The sequence below is a fragment of the Stenella coeruleoalba genome (genome assembly GCF_951394435.1).
Source record: "Stenella coeruleoalba genome assembly, chromosome: 8".
Lineage (NCBI taxonomy): Eukaryota > Metazoa > Chordata > Mammalia > Artiodactyla > Delphinidae > Stenella > Stenella coeruleoalba.
The window spans coordinates 14,940,452-14,958,489 of NC_137154.1; the positions used below are offsets into that span (position 1 = coordinate 14,940,452).

At 51.4% G+C, this 18,038-nt stretch overlaps 1 long non-coding RNA gene across 2 annotated transcripts; it reads right to left on the reverse strand.

Annotated features, from left to right (window-relative positions):
* Positions 1-472: 472 nt before the first annotated feature.
* Positions 473-6,074, reverse strand: LOC307190029. 2 transcript variants are annotated; one of them, XR_013829353.1, is made up of 3 exons: positions 5,857-6,074; positions 5,145-5,239; positions 473-608 (listed from the first exon to the last, which is right to left on the reverse strand). It is a non-coding gene; the product is annotated as an uncharacterized lncRNA (long non-coding RNA). The 2 variants fall into 2 exon arrangements; XR_013829354.1 differs by lacking the exon at positions 473-608 and adding an exon at positions 3,969-4,600.
* Positions 6,075-18,038: the final 11,964 nt, after the last annotated feature.

Here is an 18,038-nt window from a genome sequence, read left to right on the forward strand (position 1 = left end):
CAATCAATCAGAACAGACTCCAGCCTTATGCCTGAGCAGGGTCCTGGACCAGGGTCACCCCTCAAGGTGCTGGATCATGGGGGGATTTGGGGATCCCAGGGGAGAGGCCAGGGCAACTGGGGCAGTGGGGAGCCCTCAGGGGGCACTGGGACAGCAGCTCTATATCAACTGGTAGGGACATGTTTTGATGTCCTAACAACCTGGACAGCTGTCCTGGCTGCAAACGAGCCTTGTCTGGTCCAGCAAGATTAAGACTCAAATCCAGCCCATGTTTACTGAGCATCTGTTATGTGCCACAGACTGTGCTGGGAGCCTTCGTGTGTATTACCTAGTTTCATGTTGATGAGAGCACACAAATCCACAACACATATTAAGATTATAGAGGATTAATATGAAAACAGAAGAGAAGTCAGTCAGGGAACCTGACAGGTAGAATCCCATCCTCACCCCCCCAGGTCCCCCACTCAGCAAGGGGCTGGATATTTTCTCAAAGGCAGATGGTGTGGCAGCCAAGCCACCTGTTCCTGGCTTCTCCTTTGCCCTTCTCTGTTCTGGCTCATCAGTTCTCCGAATTTAGTTTTCTTTAGAATCACTCCACACGGTTGTACCTGCAAAACCATGTGTGTACATGTTGGGGGGAAATTAAGGGGCTTTCAAGGGTGGTTCTGTCTGTACTCGATTTTCGCCTTACCAATTTAGAACTTTGCCCTAAAATTGCCTATGGCTCTATGACTAGAATTATCCCCATTTTGCAGATGAGAAAGTGAAGCTTGGAGATGTCATCCATCCAAGGTGACACAGATGATGGAGACCAGTGTCAAGCCAGGGGTGTCTGACCCCATGACCTTGTGCCTAGCCATCTCAGTATTGCCTGGTCTTTGAGTTCCATCATTTGCTGAGATATTCAGACAAACCTGGCGGCCCCGGCGCAGACCTGCTAGAGCACTGCATCTCTAACCTGGTGCTTGTGTGTACGTATCACTGCTCAGCTGAGGTTCCCAGGCCCCCTAACCCCAGGTGGGTGCCCATGGCAGACTACGTTCTGCCAGCTGCACTTACCTAAACGACAAGCCCAGGTATAGCCGCCAATCAGCCACACGCAGCGACTCTGCTTTCCTGCTTTGAGACAGAGACTGTTCTGGCTTTTGCTTTTAACTGACCTGAACCATTTCTCCTCCTGGAACCGCACTCCCAGAGTACGCACTCTGTTCTGGACAGGCTTCCCTGTTTGCAGTCATCCACTCAGAGTTCCCTCTCACGTTCTCCTCCGCAGGATCAGCAGGCAGCCCAGCGCTGAGCTGCCTTGTTTCTGGCAGTTCAGTGTTGCGTATTGGAAAGAACAAGCCGGCGGTTCTTCTCTAAAAGCGCTGGCTTTGGTTGAGGTGGCGTGGCAGATGGACTTCCTAAGTACGGCCACAGCAATATCTCCCATCCACGTGTTCTTCCAGTGTGACCCTGACACCACTGCCATCAAGTGGCGAGGCCTCTGACCAGGGCAGACCTTGGTGACTGCTTCAACTAGTAGAAGATGGGAGAAGATGCTGTGTGACTTCCAGGGCTAGATCTGAATGATGCCGTGCACTTCTGCCTCCATCTCTCGGGATGCTTATTCTTGGAATCCAGCTACCGTGTTGTGGGGAAGCCCAATTTAACACATGCAGAAAGACCTCAAAGTTCTAGCCAACAGCCAGTGTTGGCCACCAAATCTGTGAGTGAAGACGCCTCTGATGATTCCCACCTCTGCCTTCAAGTCTTGCAGCCGAGGCCTCAGGCACCATAGAGCAGAGCCCACTGTCTCCGCTGTGCCCTGTCCAAATGTCTAACCTGCAGAATTCATGATCATACTTAGCTGGCTGTCTGATGCACCCAGTTTGGGGTTGGTCTGTAACATAGCAATACTAACTAAATCAGGTGGATAGTGAAAGAAGCAACAAAGAAAAGAATTAATTTGCCCCAGGCTGCTAAGGGGTAAGAGGAGGCAGGACAGAGGAGCTGGAAGCCAATCCCTGCACCCTGGGGCACCCCAAGAGATGCCAAGGCCTCCGAGGGGAATGACTTCATGGTAGACTGAGAGAGGATGGACCCCAAGCTGGGGCTGCCAACCTGGGTAGAAACTCCTGAGCCTGGGTAGCCCAGGAGCATGGGACCTCCTCCCTCCATGGACCAGGTGCACTTGGGCCTGTGATAACCCCCAGAGGCCCTGTCCCCATTTGGGGGGCTGCAGAAACCTCTGTTCTTCGTGATCCAAGGTGGGGGACATTCAATCATGGGTAAGCCCAGGAGGAGGAGGAACTCAGAAGAAACTTTGGAAGGAAACTTGAAATGGGTGATTTCTTGCACACCTGAGTTTGTGTAGTAAAAGCCTGCCCAGGGCCATGGGCTCTGTTTTGTCCAAAGGAAGTTATGTTAGAATGTTCTGCCCCAAACCAACCTGACCTCATGGTCTGTGATGCTTGACCCTGACCCAAAAAGAGACCTTTGCCCTGTTTACTCCGTAGCCTTGGGGCTTAGCGACAGGCACTCAGAGATGCTGCCCACCAGAGCGGAGGGCTTTTTAAAATTTATTTATTTTTATTTATTTATTATTTTTGGCTGCATTGAGTCTTTTCTCTAGTTGCGTTGCTTCGTGCGGGCTTTCTCTAGTTGCAGCGAGTGGAGGCTGCTCTTCGTTGCGGTGCGCGGGCTTCTCATTGCCATGGCTTCTTTTGTTGCAGAGCACAGGCTCTAGAGCACGGGGGCTTCAGTAGATGTGGCGCGTGAGCTCAGTAGTTGTGGCTCGCGGGGTCTGGAGCGCAGGCTCAGTAGTTGTGGCGCACAGGCTTAGTTGCTCCGTGGCATGTGAGATCTTCCCGGACCAGGGCTTGAACCCGTGTCCACTGCATTGGCAGGTGGATTCTTAACCACCGCACCACCATGGAAGCCGGAGCGGAGGGCTACTGAGGAGAGCCACCAGCTCCCCCAGGCTCCCTTCACGCAGAGGCTGGCACAGCACTGAGGGAGAGGGAGGCAGGACCAGACACTGACGTCTTGTCCTGGCAGTTCTTACCATGGCCACCAGATGGCAGGCCAGGGCCACAAGGGACTTCTGGGACTGGCCATCCTAGGGGTGACCCGGGACTGGGAAGCCCAGTTTCCTCCAGGGGCTCTGGTGTCACCATGGCTGGGAGGAGGGGCAGCAGGATCAACTGCAGCTGTGGAGGCCAAGGCTGTTACCCTGATCTGAATTAACCAAAGGGCTATCCCGTGTTCCAGGGCGCCGCCCCCAGCCATCCTTTTGGCCGCATACATCATCCCATTTAATCTGCAGCACTGAGGTTTCTGGACTGGCCTTAGGACTCCACACTCCCAGGCCTTCGCTCCACTTTCCTGGGCTGCTTTAATGCCACGGCTTATCTTGGGGCTGAGGTCTAAGGTGGGAGCTGGGTAGGGTCTGTAGCATCTAAGCCTCAAAGTTTCTTCATTTGCAAAATGGGGAGGCTCTTGCCCACCTGCAAGGTCAGTGGGAGGACCGGAGTGTCTCCACCCACACAGTGTCACTCAGCTCTCACGGTAACCCCAAGCTGCAGGAACAGCCCATACTCTCATCCCCATTTTACAGAGGAGGAAACTGATCCCCATGGATGAGAAGCAACTCGCCTCCCATCACTCAGCAGAGCCCGGGTTTCGACCCAGATCTGCCCTGGATCTCTCCCCTACCCCACACTCCCATGCTGCCCTCCTCCCCCGTCCCCTCAGTGGACTGCTTGGTTCTTTCTCTTCTGCTCTGTTGAGAGGGACATCTCTGGTGCCCTGTGACCCAGAAGATCCAGGTCTTCTGGGAACCTGCAGTCAACACCTTAACCTGGTGCTTTGCTGGGCATAGTGGCCCTTGGGCCTGCCCAGAAAACTATGATGACCCGGGTCCTGTGCAGCCCAAGCTGGCTTGAGGGCCCAGTAGAAAAAGTCTAGGAAATGGAATTAGACAATCTGGAGCACTTTTTCACCAAGCCTCCATTTTTCAGCTATAGGATGTAAGTCAACGTACAGGATTGTTGTAAAACTGGAAGGATAGCTATATTTGAAAGCGCTTGGTGACAACAGCAGTAACTCTCACTGCATCCTTACTGTGTGCCCGACTCCAAGCTAAGCCCCTTTCCTACATGATCTCACCTAGTCCTCACCAAAATCCTGTGAGGTTGATATTATTGTTTATATTGTATTTTTATTGAAATACAACTCATATAAAGGGCACAGCCTTGCGTGTACAGCTCTATGACTTTTTACAACTGTGTAACAACCACCATTATAGAGATCATTTCTAGCACCCTTGAAGGCCCCTTCAAGCCCCTCAGTCAATGCATCACCAAAGGTAACACTATAAAGTTGGGGGGTTTTATACCCATTTTATAGATGAGTAAACAGGGAGGGTCTGTGTATAGCTGCTATGGGTTGGGACCAAGATTAGTCAGCCTCTCACCAACGTGCATGGTGATCCATATGGGCTACAAAGCAGTTACTTCTTCTTTCTCTTCTCACCCCTTCTCTCCGTTTTCTCCTCTTCCTCTGACTCAAACGTTTCCTCTTCCACCACTTCCCCCCACAGCCTCTTCTTAAGGGCCACCTGTTGTCATTTCACAGATTTACCACCAGATGGAGCCAAAGGACCAACTGCAGAATCAAGGCTGGCCTCTAAGGGCCTGGAGGCGTTGGGCCTGGCCAGTCAGGGTTTTGGGGCAGGGGTGGGGAGCAGGGCCCTGCCCAGCAGACATAGCGGAGATGACCCTAACCCAGGCCCCAGTCCATTGACACCCAGACAGACAAGAGGATAGAAATGCAGGCTGGGGCTCAGACAGAGATGAACGCTGGGCTGGGAGTGAAGAAACCAAGGTTGTAGTGTTACCCCTGTCATACACTCTGAGTCACCTGCCTGCCTTGACCTCAGGGGGTGGTCTTTTCCTTCTACAAGGTAAACTCTTGTTTTTTTGTATTTGTTATTCCCTGCACCTGGCATGCTCTCCCCTCCACATTCTGCTCATCCAATCAGCCGGCCTAAGAAGTCTAGCTGAATTACCGCTACCCCCAGGAAGGCTTCCCTGACTGCATCGTCATTGAATTGGTTATCTTGGCTGTCCCCTGTGCAATGGCTCAGTGACAGGGAGACTTACCGCAAAGCTCTTGGTGGTCTTCTATCCCTCTTCCTGGGAGTGGCTGGATTGTGGAGGACAGGTGATGTGCCTGGGTCCCTGCTGGGGTGCTTTGCCTGTGCCAGACAAGGGGGAATGCTGAGAGGCTGAGCTTGTGTCTTCCCTCATCTGTGTCCTGCTAGCATCTGCCATCTCCTGTCCCTGGAAAGTCAACCTCGCAGAAGGCAGGTGAGGAAGAGCCCCCAGGGCTCATTACTCACACAATGGCCCAGGTCACCCAGCACCTTGGCAACAAGACCTTGGCTCTGCCCTGCCTTGAGCCCCCAGCTAGGGCTCCCCAGAAGGCCTTACAGGATCCTCCCAGATCTAAAAACCCGGCTTCACTACACGCTCCTCCCCTACCTGGAAGCTCCTCTCCAGTTCCTTCCTCGAATGGAGCAGACTCAGTAGGGACTTCTCTCCCCCAGCAAGAATCTGTGGGGCAGTGGAGAAAGGGACCTGGAGAGGCTGCCTTCCCAGGCTGAAGTCATGTGGGGCCCCACCCAAGCCCTAGCGAATGCCCGCTTGTACCCCTGCTGGAAGACACTAGAGCTGTTGAGAACCCAGCATTTGGAGTCAGACAGTCTCGGGTTCAAAGTCCTTCTCTATCATTTATCATGTGCATGACCTTGGCCAAATTCTTAAACTTCGGAAGTATCTTAATCTGAGAAATGGGAATACGAACAGTTCCTACCTCACGCAGGTGTGCACATTCAGTGAGGGAACACGCGCAAAACTCACAGCGCAGGCCTGGCACTGTGAGTATTGGATTAAAGGTGGTTCTGTCACGGTTGTAAGTTGCGGGGGGAACTCAGTCTCAGTGAGAGGGCTTGGTCCATACAGAGATGGACTGCCTGCTGGAAGGTGGATGCTGATTGGCTGATGGGTATGCAAATTAATATGACGTCACCAAACACAGACCTATGGAGGAGAGGGCTGCTGCTCAGGGCCATCTCACCAGCCAATCGGCAGCAGCATGTGTTGAGCACCTGCGGTGGGGGGGGCGGGGCGGGGAGTTGGGGGTTGGGGGTGTGGTCTGTCTTGGAAGGGGAGGGAGAAAAGGGGAGGCAGACAGGGGTGGGGGCGGGCACTGATTGAGAGCTCTGGGCTACCAGTCTGGAGACCTGCGCTCCAAGCCGGAGCGCAAAGATGAAGAGCTGTTTGGGCAGACTGTGAAAAGACAGGCACGAGTTTCTTCCTCTGTGACATGGGCATGGCCTCTCTGCCTATTTCCCTCATGGAATGGGTGTGAGGACCAGGTAAGCTCATGGATAGGATAGGGTTCTGAAAGGTACCCTGAACATGCAAGGCACAAAATTCAGTCCCCTGGATCCTAGGAGCAAGTGGCCAATCTGCACAGCTAAGGGTTTGCTCCTTTAATCACTCAAACTTTCAAATTTCATTTTCGCCTTTGGATGAAAATGTTTTTACATATGTAATCTATTTCCTTACGTTATTAAATAGAGTATCCTTTAATGTAAGTTGTATTGTTGCTTTTGAAATCTACCAAATGATGCCACTTTATTGTGCTTTTTAGAAAAAGTTTTGGTCTCTTAATGTTGGCTATCATTCTTCCCTGCTCTCAGTGTACCTGCCTCTTAACAGTTCTTCTCCCATCCTGGAGAACTTTCTCCTTCTAATCTGCTGTGGATTTGGGAATCAGAGCCTTAACTCTGTTGGAATTGTATGTAAAGTAAGAGTAAGTGGGCCCTGAGCAAGAAGGACTTGTGAGCAAAGCGCATGAGCTTGAAGGTGAGCTGTCTTCAGCAGCTGCTTCCTCACTCCTGGTCTTGGTTATGAACCAGGAGACGTGGGGCCAGAGCCTGTGGTCTTAATCATGAATCGTCCTCCTCAAGGGCTCTTGTGGTCATACCATCCACTCCATTGCCCCACCGCAGTCCCCCCTTGCAGAACAACTGGTGTTCTGCAGCAGCTCCCTGGCTGGACATCCCACCTTCCAGTGGTCCCCGTCCGGTCCACCCCCCCCCCCCCCCGCCCACCCCCGCGTGCACTGCCAGCCATTTTCCAGAGGACAAATCTGATCATCTGCCTTCAATACTGGAAACCTTTTGCTGTCTCCACAGAGTTTCGGAATAAAGCCCAACTCCCTAGTTTAGTACATTGCTCTCCAGGGTCCCACCTTTGGGGACCCCTCTAACCTCTTCTTCCAACACCTCCCTGCTCCCGCCCTCTTTGCTGTAGCCACAGGAACCAATATGGGATGCTATGTTTCTGTGGCTTCACATGGGCTATTCTCTCTTCTGCTTCCTCACTTCCCCTCAACTAGGAAAATTCAGCCCAGCTGTCACCTCCTCCAGGAATTCTCCACCGCCTCCTTCTAGGCTCATCCAAATGCTTCCCTGCTACTACCTTACAGACTGTGGTAGTGGTTTAAGTCGCAGATTCTAGAGCCTGACCACCTGGGTGCAAATCCCAGCTCTGCCTCTTCATCGCCATGTGACCTTGGGCAAGTCCCCTGACCTGTTTCTCCACCTGTACAATGGAACTGAGAACACTAGTTAGCTCATTTACATCATCATGTGTCATAGGGCCCTGCCTGGCACATCATTAGTGCGGCTGTTTGCAAGCATTTTGTTTATCTGTCCTGTAATCGCTGGTTTCCAGTCTCCCCCACTAGCCCCAAGCTTTTCAAGGGCAAGTACCATCTTTATTCATCTGCAGTCTTCCTCCTCGGTATCTGGTGCAGAACCAGGCACACAGCAGCTGCTCAGTAACAGCCAAATGCATGAATGGAAGTCAAGTGCAACATTGGCTGGGAGGGTCCTTTTGCAGCACAAGTGAACGCCCAGCACTGTGTGAATGGGTTTTCCCCGATGTAAGTCTTCTCCTTGCAACCAGATGGTAGGCTCCCAGGGATGTGGGAGCAAAAGTGTCCCTTCCACTGGCCATGGTGCCAGTCATTGTGCCTGGCACACTGAGGCCTGGGTGGGTACCCGGAAGGCAGATCTGGGGTACTGTCCATGGTGCTGAAGAGAACTGCCAAGTGACTAATTCCTCTGTCTGAGGTGGATGTTGAGAAGTGCAGGGATTTGCTTCAGGGAAGCCAGGAATGGATTTTTCATTCCCAGATCTCAGCCAGCACATTTTACTCTGACATTTCCCTGGCACCTTTGCAAATGACGTGATGTTGCCTGTGTAGCTCTTTCCCCTGCTTTCAGGATTCCTTGGAGAACTGTCATATCCGCCCCTTCCCCATCCCCTGCCACCACCGCAGGCACCTCCAAAATTGGATGTATCACCCAGATACCTGGACTAATAAAGAGACTGGAACACAAGCTGTGGCCCCACTTGCCAGCCAGCCAGCTCCGTACTTTCTGCAAACTGCTTGTCTCATCTACAGGTGGTCCCAAGCCCTGGCAACCTCCTGACAGTCCTGTCCTCAGCAGCAGACAAAGCAGGTAAACACTGGTCAAAAAATGGGGGTGAAAATAAATTCAAATCTCGTGCACACAGTGGAGTAAAATATTACAAACTTTTGGACAGACGCCCGAGTAAGAATCCCACCACCCTTGTGGGACCTTGTGTGATTTCTCTCGTCTGTGAGCCTCAGTTTCCTCAGCTGTTAAATGGAAATAATAATACCTTCCTCAAGGGTTATTGTGAGGACAAAATTAGACAATACAGGTAAAAGGGCTGACAGTTGTCCCTGGCACATAATAAATGCTCACTAACTAATAGCTATTATCTCTCAGACTTTCCTTTGGTAAAGAAGCTTTAGAATTTCAGAGCTGGAGTGGATTCTAGTCCAACCTATTCAGTTTACATATAAGGAAACTGAGGCTCAGCTAGGTGAAGGGAGTTGTTTAAGACCACATAGTCAGGAAGGGGGAGGACTCAGGATAGAGGGTGGTCTTTAAATTGGTGAGCTGTTGATGTGTTATAACACCAGGATGCCGTAATCAGAGGTATGGGGGTTGCCCACAGGATGGAGGTCAGGTGTTTTTATTTAGATGCAGGAAATCTCCTTGATTTAAACCTTAAAACCAAATGCCCTTGCCCCACCTTCATCCCATTTACCCCTCAAGCACACTGCCAGATTGGTATCATCGTTATCCCCACTTTCCAGATGAGAAAACTGAGGCTTGGAGGGCAGAGGAGACCGGAGCAAGGCCACAGAGCTGCTTCCCTGCCAGGGTTGGCCATGAAGATCAGACAGGAGTTCCTGAAGCGGGCCTGGCAGAGAATGTGCTTTTTTCCCTCCTGAAGGAACCAGTCCTCACATTTCAGAGTGGGAAGAAGCATCTCTGGAATCCAGTGCCTCTGTGATGCTGCAGGCTTAGAGCACAGTCTCCTCGGAAGATGACGGAAAAGATGCTGAAAATCAAAGCCAGTGAAGTGGCTGCCTGGGAGGTGACAGGGAGCTGCTTAGCAAGCGGGGTGAGAGGATGGGGCACATGGGAGGCAGTAGGGACATCTGAGGATGCCATTTGGTCCCAGAGCATATGTCCAGGCCTGGCCAGAATCATGAAAACCCACTGGGCTCCATCCAGGGAACCTGGGCTCAAATCCCAGCCCTAGTGCTTAGAGATCTGGGACCTGAGATTGAGTCACCATCATCTGAGGACCTCAGTTTCCAGGTTTGAAAAATGGGAATAACAAGTCCTACCTGAGAGTGTTAAGACAAGTGAATGAGATGACTCACATGAAGCATGAGCACAGTGCCTGGCACATCGTAGGTTCTCAGTAAATGCCAATTCCCTCCTCGTCCTTCCAGCATGACCTGTATTTATTCCTTGAGTACTTATTGAGCACTTACTGTATGCCAGGTCCTATTCCAAGTCCTGGTGATATAGCAGTTAACATGGCAGGTACTTTCTCTCATGAGTTTATATTTTGCTGGAGAAAGTCAGAAAAAAGAAGCAGATAATGAACAAGAAAATTTTAGATGTCAGTAAGTGCTATAAAATCTTTAAACTTTGTTGTGCTAGGGAGTGAAAGGTGGCAATATAAGGTAGGGGAATTGGGCTGGACCTTTCTGAGGAGATGACAATGAGCAGGGGCTTGAATAAAGATCTGGAGGGAAGAGCATTCCAGACAGAGGGAACAGCACGTGCAAAGGTCCTGAGGTGGATGCAAGCTTGGTGCCCTAGAAAGGAAGCCAGCGCGGCTGGGGTGTAGGCAGTAAGAGAGGGGGGTCACAGGAGATGAGGTGGGAGGGGTGGCAGGGCCTGATTAGGTAAGGCTCGTGAGCTCTGGGGAAGCACTTACTTGTTTTACCTTCTCCAGTCTTGATGGACCTTCAGCTCTTGGTGACTTTTCTATTTTCCAGAGTCTCCTATTACTCTGTAAAGTCGGTTCACTAGGCAGGGCCTTTAACCCCAGCAGTGAACCTTAAAATGACAGAACAGGGTGGGTCCTTGCAGATGCTCTATAAGTCCAAAACTCTCATTGTTCAAAGAGATCAACTGAGACCCAGAGGCAGAAAGTGACTTGCCCAAGGTCGTATCACAAGTTAGAGACTCTATCAATTAGGATTATGTATATCTGTGACAGAAAGGCCCCCAAATCAATGGCTTAAATAAGTTTATCTCTCTGTCCAGTAAACTAAGAGAGGTAAGCATACAGGGTTGGTGTGGTACAGCAGCTCCACGATCATCGGGGACCCAGGTACCTGCTAATTTGCTCTGCCGTCCTCAACATACAACTTTCACCTCATGACCCAAAATGGCTGCCCCATCTACAGTCATAATGTCTGCATTCCAGAGCAGAAAAGCAGAGGGTTGAAAAAGAACATGCCCTTCCCAAAAAGGATGTGGCCCAGGTGTTGCACTTATATTATGGCCAGAACTTAGTCATGCGGCCAAAGCTAACTGCAAAGCAGCCTGAGAACTGTGGTCTTTACTCAGGACAGCCATGTGCCCAGCCCAAAATTAGGGGTGGTAATTCATCAGGACGAAGGGGAGAACAGATAATGAGGGACAGCTGGTCATCTCTGCCACAATGACAAAGACTGAAACACACATGTCCTGACGCCCTCGTGCTCTCTGCACTACTCCTCCCCTGCCTGCCCCCTCCCCCATTATGAGCAAATAGCAGCCCAATGTAGGGGACCCCCTGGGGAGAGGGACCTGGAGGATGTAGAGGGGAGGGGAGGGGCACCAAGAGAGAGGAGCCATGACAGAGGGAGGCCCAGCTGCTGGGCCCTCCCCCACTAGGCAGGCAGCTGGCCCTGCGGCCCAGGATGGGGAGACGTTGCTGTCACCTCCTTTGGGGGAGGCGGCTGATGACACAGCTCCTGACAGCTCCCCATTGTTCCCAGTGGACGACATGGTAAGTTGATAGGATCCCACTGGGGCAGCAGGTGGAGGGGAGGGGGTCGTTAGGCAGCTGGTAAGGCCAGCCTGCCCAGCCCCACACCCAGGGTCCCCCAGCCCTCCCCCTTGCCTGGGTTGGTGGCTGGACTGGGTGGCCTAGGGGCCTTGCCTGAGACTCTTCTCGGGACGCTGAGCACCGAGTGCCTTCTGCTCAGTTTCCTCCCCTCCCTCCCTCCCCCCTCCTCCCCCCTTCTTCCCTGCTCTCTCCCTCCCCCCTCCTCCCTCCCCTTCCTCCCTGCTCTCTCCCTCCCCCCTCCTCCCCCTTCTTCCCTGCTCTCTCCCTCCTGCCTCCTCCCCCCTTCTTCCCTGCTCTCTCCCTCCCCCCTCCTCCCCCCTTCTTCACCCCTCCTCCCCCCCTTCTTCCCTGCTCTCTCCCTCCCCCCTCCTCCTTCCCTTTCTTCCCTGCTCTCTCCCTGCCCCCCTCCTCTCTCTGTCATTTACTCCTCTTCCCCAGCGTCTTTTCTTCCTCCCCTTCATTCCTCTCTCCCTCCCTTCCTCCCACATTTTCTTTCTTCCTGCCTTTTTTCTTTCTTCCTCGTCAGGACTCCTCCCCTCTCCTGGCCTCCTGGCCTTCCCCACCTTCGCACTGCCCACACCCTGCTCTCCAAGGGTTCTCCTTGCCACTGGGCACAGGACGGGATCAGAGGACACTGAAGAGCAGCCTGGGTGGAAGGTCACATCCGCTCTGGGCTCTCCGGGAGCCTCCAGTTTCCTGTCCAGCATCAGGGGTCAGGAGAGAGAGTGGTGACCTTCCACAGATGGGAACAAGGGACTCAAGTTCACTGAGCTCCAACTACATGCTAGCCACTTGCACAGCACTTTATCCTCACCACAGTCCATTCAGACTGGTTACTGTTATTCCCATTTTATAGATGAGAAAACTGAGGCTCACCAAGGCAGAGTTGTTAGAAGCCAGACAGTAAACTTCTGGGAGCCAGAATATGGTGGATCAGAGCCTTGCTGTTGGTCCCCTGCCAGTCCCAGCCCTGGTCCAACTCTCAGTCCCCACACCTGTTTGGCAGCCCAGTCCCTCAGCCTTCATAGAGGTTGAAAGACAAGGAGAGGAACACAGTAGGTGCTCAGTGAGGAGGGTCCAGGTCTTTGTAGCCAGCCTCTTGGCTGTCAGGGCTGCTCAGCCTCAAACTCTTTAAATAGCCTCCCCCATCTCACCCCCAACAATCATCCCATCATATACACAGAACCACACCCACACACATGAAACATCCAGAACAAATATGACCTCCCACTCAGGCTGCCTGTGTAGGTTGGAGGGCTTTTACATATTGGTAGTGATAGTGATGGAGGTGGTGATGGTGGTGGTGATGGTGGTGGTGACAGAGGTGGTGATGGAAATGGTGACGATAGTGGTGATGGTGGTGGTGATGGAGGTGGTGACGATAGTGGTGATGGTGGTGATGGAGGTGGTGATGATAGTGGTGATGGAGGTGGTGATGGTGGTGTTGGAGGTGGTGATGATAGTGGTGATGGAGGTGGTGATGGTGGTGGTGATGGAGGTCGTGATGGTGGTGATGGAGGTGGTGATGATAGTGGTGATGGAAATGGTGATGATAGTGGTGATGGTGGTGATGGAGGTGGTGATGATAGTGGTGATGGAGGTGGTGATGGTGGTGGTGATGGAGGTGGTGATGGTGGTGATGGAGGTGGTGATGATAGTGATGATGGAGGTGGTGATGGTGGTGATGGAGGTGGTGATGATGGTGATGGAGGTGGTGATGGAGGTGGTGATGGAGGTGGTGATGATAGTGGTGATGGAGGTGGTGATGGTGGTGGTGATGGAGGTGGTGATGGTGGTGATGGAGGTGGTGATGATAGTGATGATGGAGGTGGTGATGGTGGTGATGGAGGTGGTGATGATAGTGGTGATGATGGTGATGGAGGTGGTGATGATAGTGGTGATGGTGGTGATGGAGGTGGTGATGATAGTGGTGATGGAGGTGGTGATGATAGTGGTGATGGTGGTGATGGAGGTGGTGATGATAGTGATGATGGAGGTGGTGATGGTGGTGATGGAGATGGTGATGGAGGTGGTGATGGTGGTGATGGAGGTGGTGATGGTGGTGATGGAGGTGGTGATGATAGTGATGATGGAGGTGGTGATGGTGGTGATGGAGATGGTGATGGAGGTGGTGATGGTGGTGATGGAGGTGGTGATGGTGGTGATGGAGGTGGTGATGATAGTGATGATGGAGGTGGTGATGGTGGTGATGGAGATGGTGATGGAGGTGGTGATGGTGGTGATGGAGGTGATGATGGTGGTGATGGTGGTGGTGATGGAGGTGGAGGTGGTGATGATGGTGGTGTTGGTGATGGTGGTTCTTGTGATCGCGATGGTGATAAACATCTTGTTTAGCCATACATAAATATATAATATACATATACCTACATACTACAAAGAAAAGCAAGGATATGATTAACACTAATTAATGAGAAACTGTGCTGACAAATGGATGACATTTCCAAAGAACCGTAAGCTGTGCTGAGCATAAGACATGATCGGGCCACTCTGCAAGCCCACGAGTGACATGGCACCCTCCTCTACACGGCCTTTCGGAGCTAGTGCAGCGCCCTCACCAGGACAACCCCAGCCCTGCTTTCACCCTCCGGCCTCCTAGATCAAGGTGATCACATGCCGAGTTTTGGAGAGTACTTAGTCCAGACTGGACCTGCTTCCGCAGCCCTCCTTTGGGATCATCCAGTGCGAGCCCAGACCACGAAGGGGCTTTTCCAAACCCCCCTCACCAAGAAACCCCAGAGCTCTCCCTGGGCTGTGTTCCCTTGCAGCTACGGGCTTAAGAAACCTAACATTTTCCTACCACAAGTGTGTTCCTGAGTCTGGCTGGTTGGCTTCAAGAGCACAGCATTCAGCCCAGTGGTAACTGGGGCAAACGGGGTCGGGGGGTGCGGTGAGCAGAGGGGCAGGGCACACGGGGAGCTCAGAAGGCACTGGCAGTGTTTCTTAGGTTAGTGGTGAATATTAGGACTCCATTTGTTTGTTTATTATTTTATAAGTAAACGTATCATTCTTTTTTTTTTTTTTGCGGTACGCGGGCCTCTCACTGTTGTGGCCTCTCCCGTTGCGGAGCACAGGCTCCGGACGCGCAGGCTCAGCGGCCATGGCTCACGGGCCCAGCAGCTCCGCGGCACGTGGGATCCCCCCGGACCGGGGCACGAACCCGTGTCCCCTGCATCGGCGGGCGGACTCTCAACCACTGCGCCACCAGGGAAGCCCCATATTATTGTTTAAAACATGCAATATGTTAGCCCTAGCACGCGCCTGCCCAGCGCCCTGGAGTGCACCCTGGGCTCCCCTCCCCTCCGCAGGCGCTGAGGGTGACGCGGGCACCAGAGCACAAGGACCCGAGTGGAGCGGAGAGTAGTGGGGATGGGTGCCGCAGAGGCGGTGGGAACATAATATTCTTTTAAAAAATGCATATGTTATATAAATTATCCTACATGTATATAATGTTTCACAATAAAAAGTACAAATAAAAAAGTTAATATAACAAGAAAACAGAAGTCATATCCCTGCTGAAGGCCCAGGGAATAAATAGACTTATTCAAGGTACCACTTGGCTTGAGACCAGCAGAACATCCTCAAGGCTGGCTCTTAGGGCCTGGGGGCAAGACCCCCCTGGACGGAGGGAGTCTGGGCAAGCGAACTGCCCCCTCCCCATTCAGGACCCTGCCCACCCACTCGCATCCCTGACCCCAGCCCTGGTGCCACCTCCCTTGGGGAGAAGAAATATTTGAGTGTTTGTTTAGAGACCTGATGTCCTTAAACTGCTGGGGTTTTTTTCTGTCTTCCTTCATTCCTTCCTTCCTTCCTACCTTCCTTCCTTCTTTCTTTCTTTCTTTCTTTCTTTCTTTCTTTCTTTCTTTCTTCCTTCCTTCCTTCCTTCCTTCCTTCCTTCCTTCCTTCCTTCCTTCCTTTCTTTCTTTCTTTCTTTCTTTCTTTCTTTCTTTCTTTCTTTCTCTCTTTCCTTCTTTCTTTCTTTCTCTCTCTCTCTCTCTCTCTCTCTCTCTCCCCCTCCCTCCCTCTCTCTCTCTCTCTCTCTCTCTCTGTCTCTGTCTCTCTCTCTCTCTTTCTTTCTTTTCTTTCCTTCCTTCCTTCCTTTCTTCAGCCACAGGGCAAGATGGAGAGGAGGTGGGGGGAGGATGGCAGGGCCAGAACAGGAGGAGGCAGTTCCTGAACATCCTTGGGATCCCCCCTTCTCCTACTTAGGAAGGAAGAGACAAGGCACAGAAAGGATGGGAGGAGCACGTGGGGCGCGCGTGAGGATCCGGCATTCCCCCAGCAAGGCAGTGACATCATGGGCATTCCAAAGCGTCTGCTTTGATCTCCATTAAATCTTTTCCTGCCCCTGGGCCTTGGTACCTGCTGTTCCTTCTGCCTGGACCATCCTTTCTTTGGCGCTTCTAATGGCAAGCACCTTTTCCTTCTTCAGGTCTAAAAATGACCTTCTGAACACAGCTTCCCCTACCCATGGCCGTCTGTAGGAGGTACCACCTATCGCACGCACCTGGTCCTGGGTTACCACACTACCCTGAGTGAGTGGAGGGTGCCGACTGCAGGCTGCATGGGCATAGGTCTCCTTTTGACAGGCATCTGCTGTGTTTTTACACAGCGATTTCTTTCCTGTTTTCTGTTGACTTTTGCAGCTACAGCTGAAAATCCATTGGTACTTTTACGATTGTATTTACCTAAGCTATTTGAAGCAGTCGTTTACGTAGCATGTGAACTATACTCCTCTCGGTAGGTTAATCAGAGCTATTGTGAGCACTTTGAGAATGAACAGTTCCTGAAAGGGATCCAAGCCAGAAAATATATTATTTAACCAGAAGAACACACGCTGGCATTCCGGTTATTTTTCTTCAGTGAAGCTTGATATTATTTTAACAAGCATAAGCTTTAATTACTGAACTTTTAAACTTTTGGGCTAGAAATATGAAGTGAAGTCATTTTTAGATAAAATGGAAATAGAGCAATTTCAGCTTGGTCAATGAGAAACTTCAAATTTGGGGGTAAGAGGTGAATTCTGTTTTCGTTTTCTTGATTTTTCATTGCCAAGAAAAACAGTACAAGATTTCCTGCTTTTTAATTTCCCAGATGATTTATAGCACAACGTTATTTACAGGAAAACATCGGAAGAAAATAATCTCTTTGCATCAACAGAAGGAATTTCGAGAGAGGTTATTCAGTTAATAGTCTTTGTGAATCCCCGGTCAGGTGTCTCCCTGCTTGGAATTTTTTGGGGGGGGGGTCCCCTGTTCTTAGGACAGAGACCAAAGTCCTCCAGAGCCCACAGCCCGAAGAGACCTGGCTCTTGTCTTTCTTCTTTGCTCATCTGCCACCCCAGTGCTCTGTGCTTCAGTCTAATTGGCCTTCTCTAGTTTCCCAAACAAAATCTGCCCTGCACTCTCTTCCTCCTGGCCCCTTAGACACGCCGTTCCCTCTGCCAGGCTCATTTACCCTTCCTACCCTCTACTCATCAGTCTTCCCTTGCACAGCTTGGATGTCACTTCGTCCTGGAAGCCTTCCCTGATACTCCTGAATGCGTGAGGGATGCATGCCCCTTCTCTTTGCTTGGATAGCTTCCCACGTATTCTCCATCACAACGCTTATCCTGCTGTGTCACCTTGGCAATTTCTCTGTCTGCCTCCTTCGCTAGACTCTAAGCTCTGTGACGGCAGGCACCATGTTTATTTGTTCACTACTGGATGCCTAGGGTCTGCCGTTGACGTTTGACGCATAGGAGGTGCTTAGTGTCAGGTGAATAAATGACTACACGGCCAGAATTTGATTGATGTCCACCAAATGCTGGGATCACGTCACTTATAGTTTAAAATTAATTGTTCTTAAATGGTTTCCTCTTAGTCATTAATTTGATCATTCACTCCATCCACTCAATTATCTATATATCCAACCATCCATCCATCCATCCATCCGTCCATCCATCCATTCATCCATCCATCTATTTCTGTAGCTAGGCAGAAACTATGAGGTTGAAATTGTAGTAAATTTTAGGGAAGGAAAAAAAATCAGGATCTCTGATGGGAACATCAGAATATAGGTCAGACTCAGCAAGTCAGAAACTAAGCAGGGAGTGAAAGACACAGCAGAGAAATGGATCACCCCGAAGAAGCTAAGCAATTCAAGCCTCACACACATATGGTGACCCAATAAATGTTGACTCTCTCCTCCCCTCCCTTCTTCCCTCCCTCCCTCCTTCCCTCCTTCCTTCCTTCATTAAACTTTCACGGAGACCTCTCTCTGGGCCAGGCCCAGTCCTGAGGACTGTTGAATCAGACCCAGATTTCAGCCTTGGTGATGCTCTGACTTCCCAGTGCAGGCTGCAAAAAATGATACAGAATTACAAACTGGCCTGTGCCCTGAGAGAGGCCCAGATAATGTTTCCTGAGGAGGGAAGGCTGCGTGGAGGAGGGGTCATTTAAACTGGATCTTGATGGAGGGGTAGGATTTGGATAGGTGAGAGCAAAGGAAGAGCATTCTAGAAGGAAG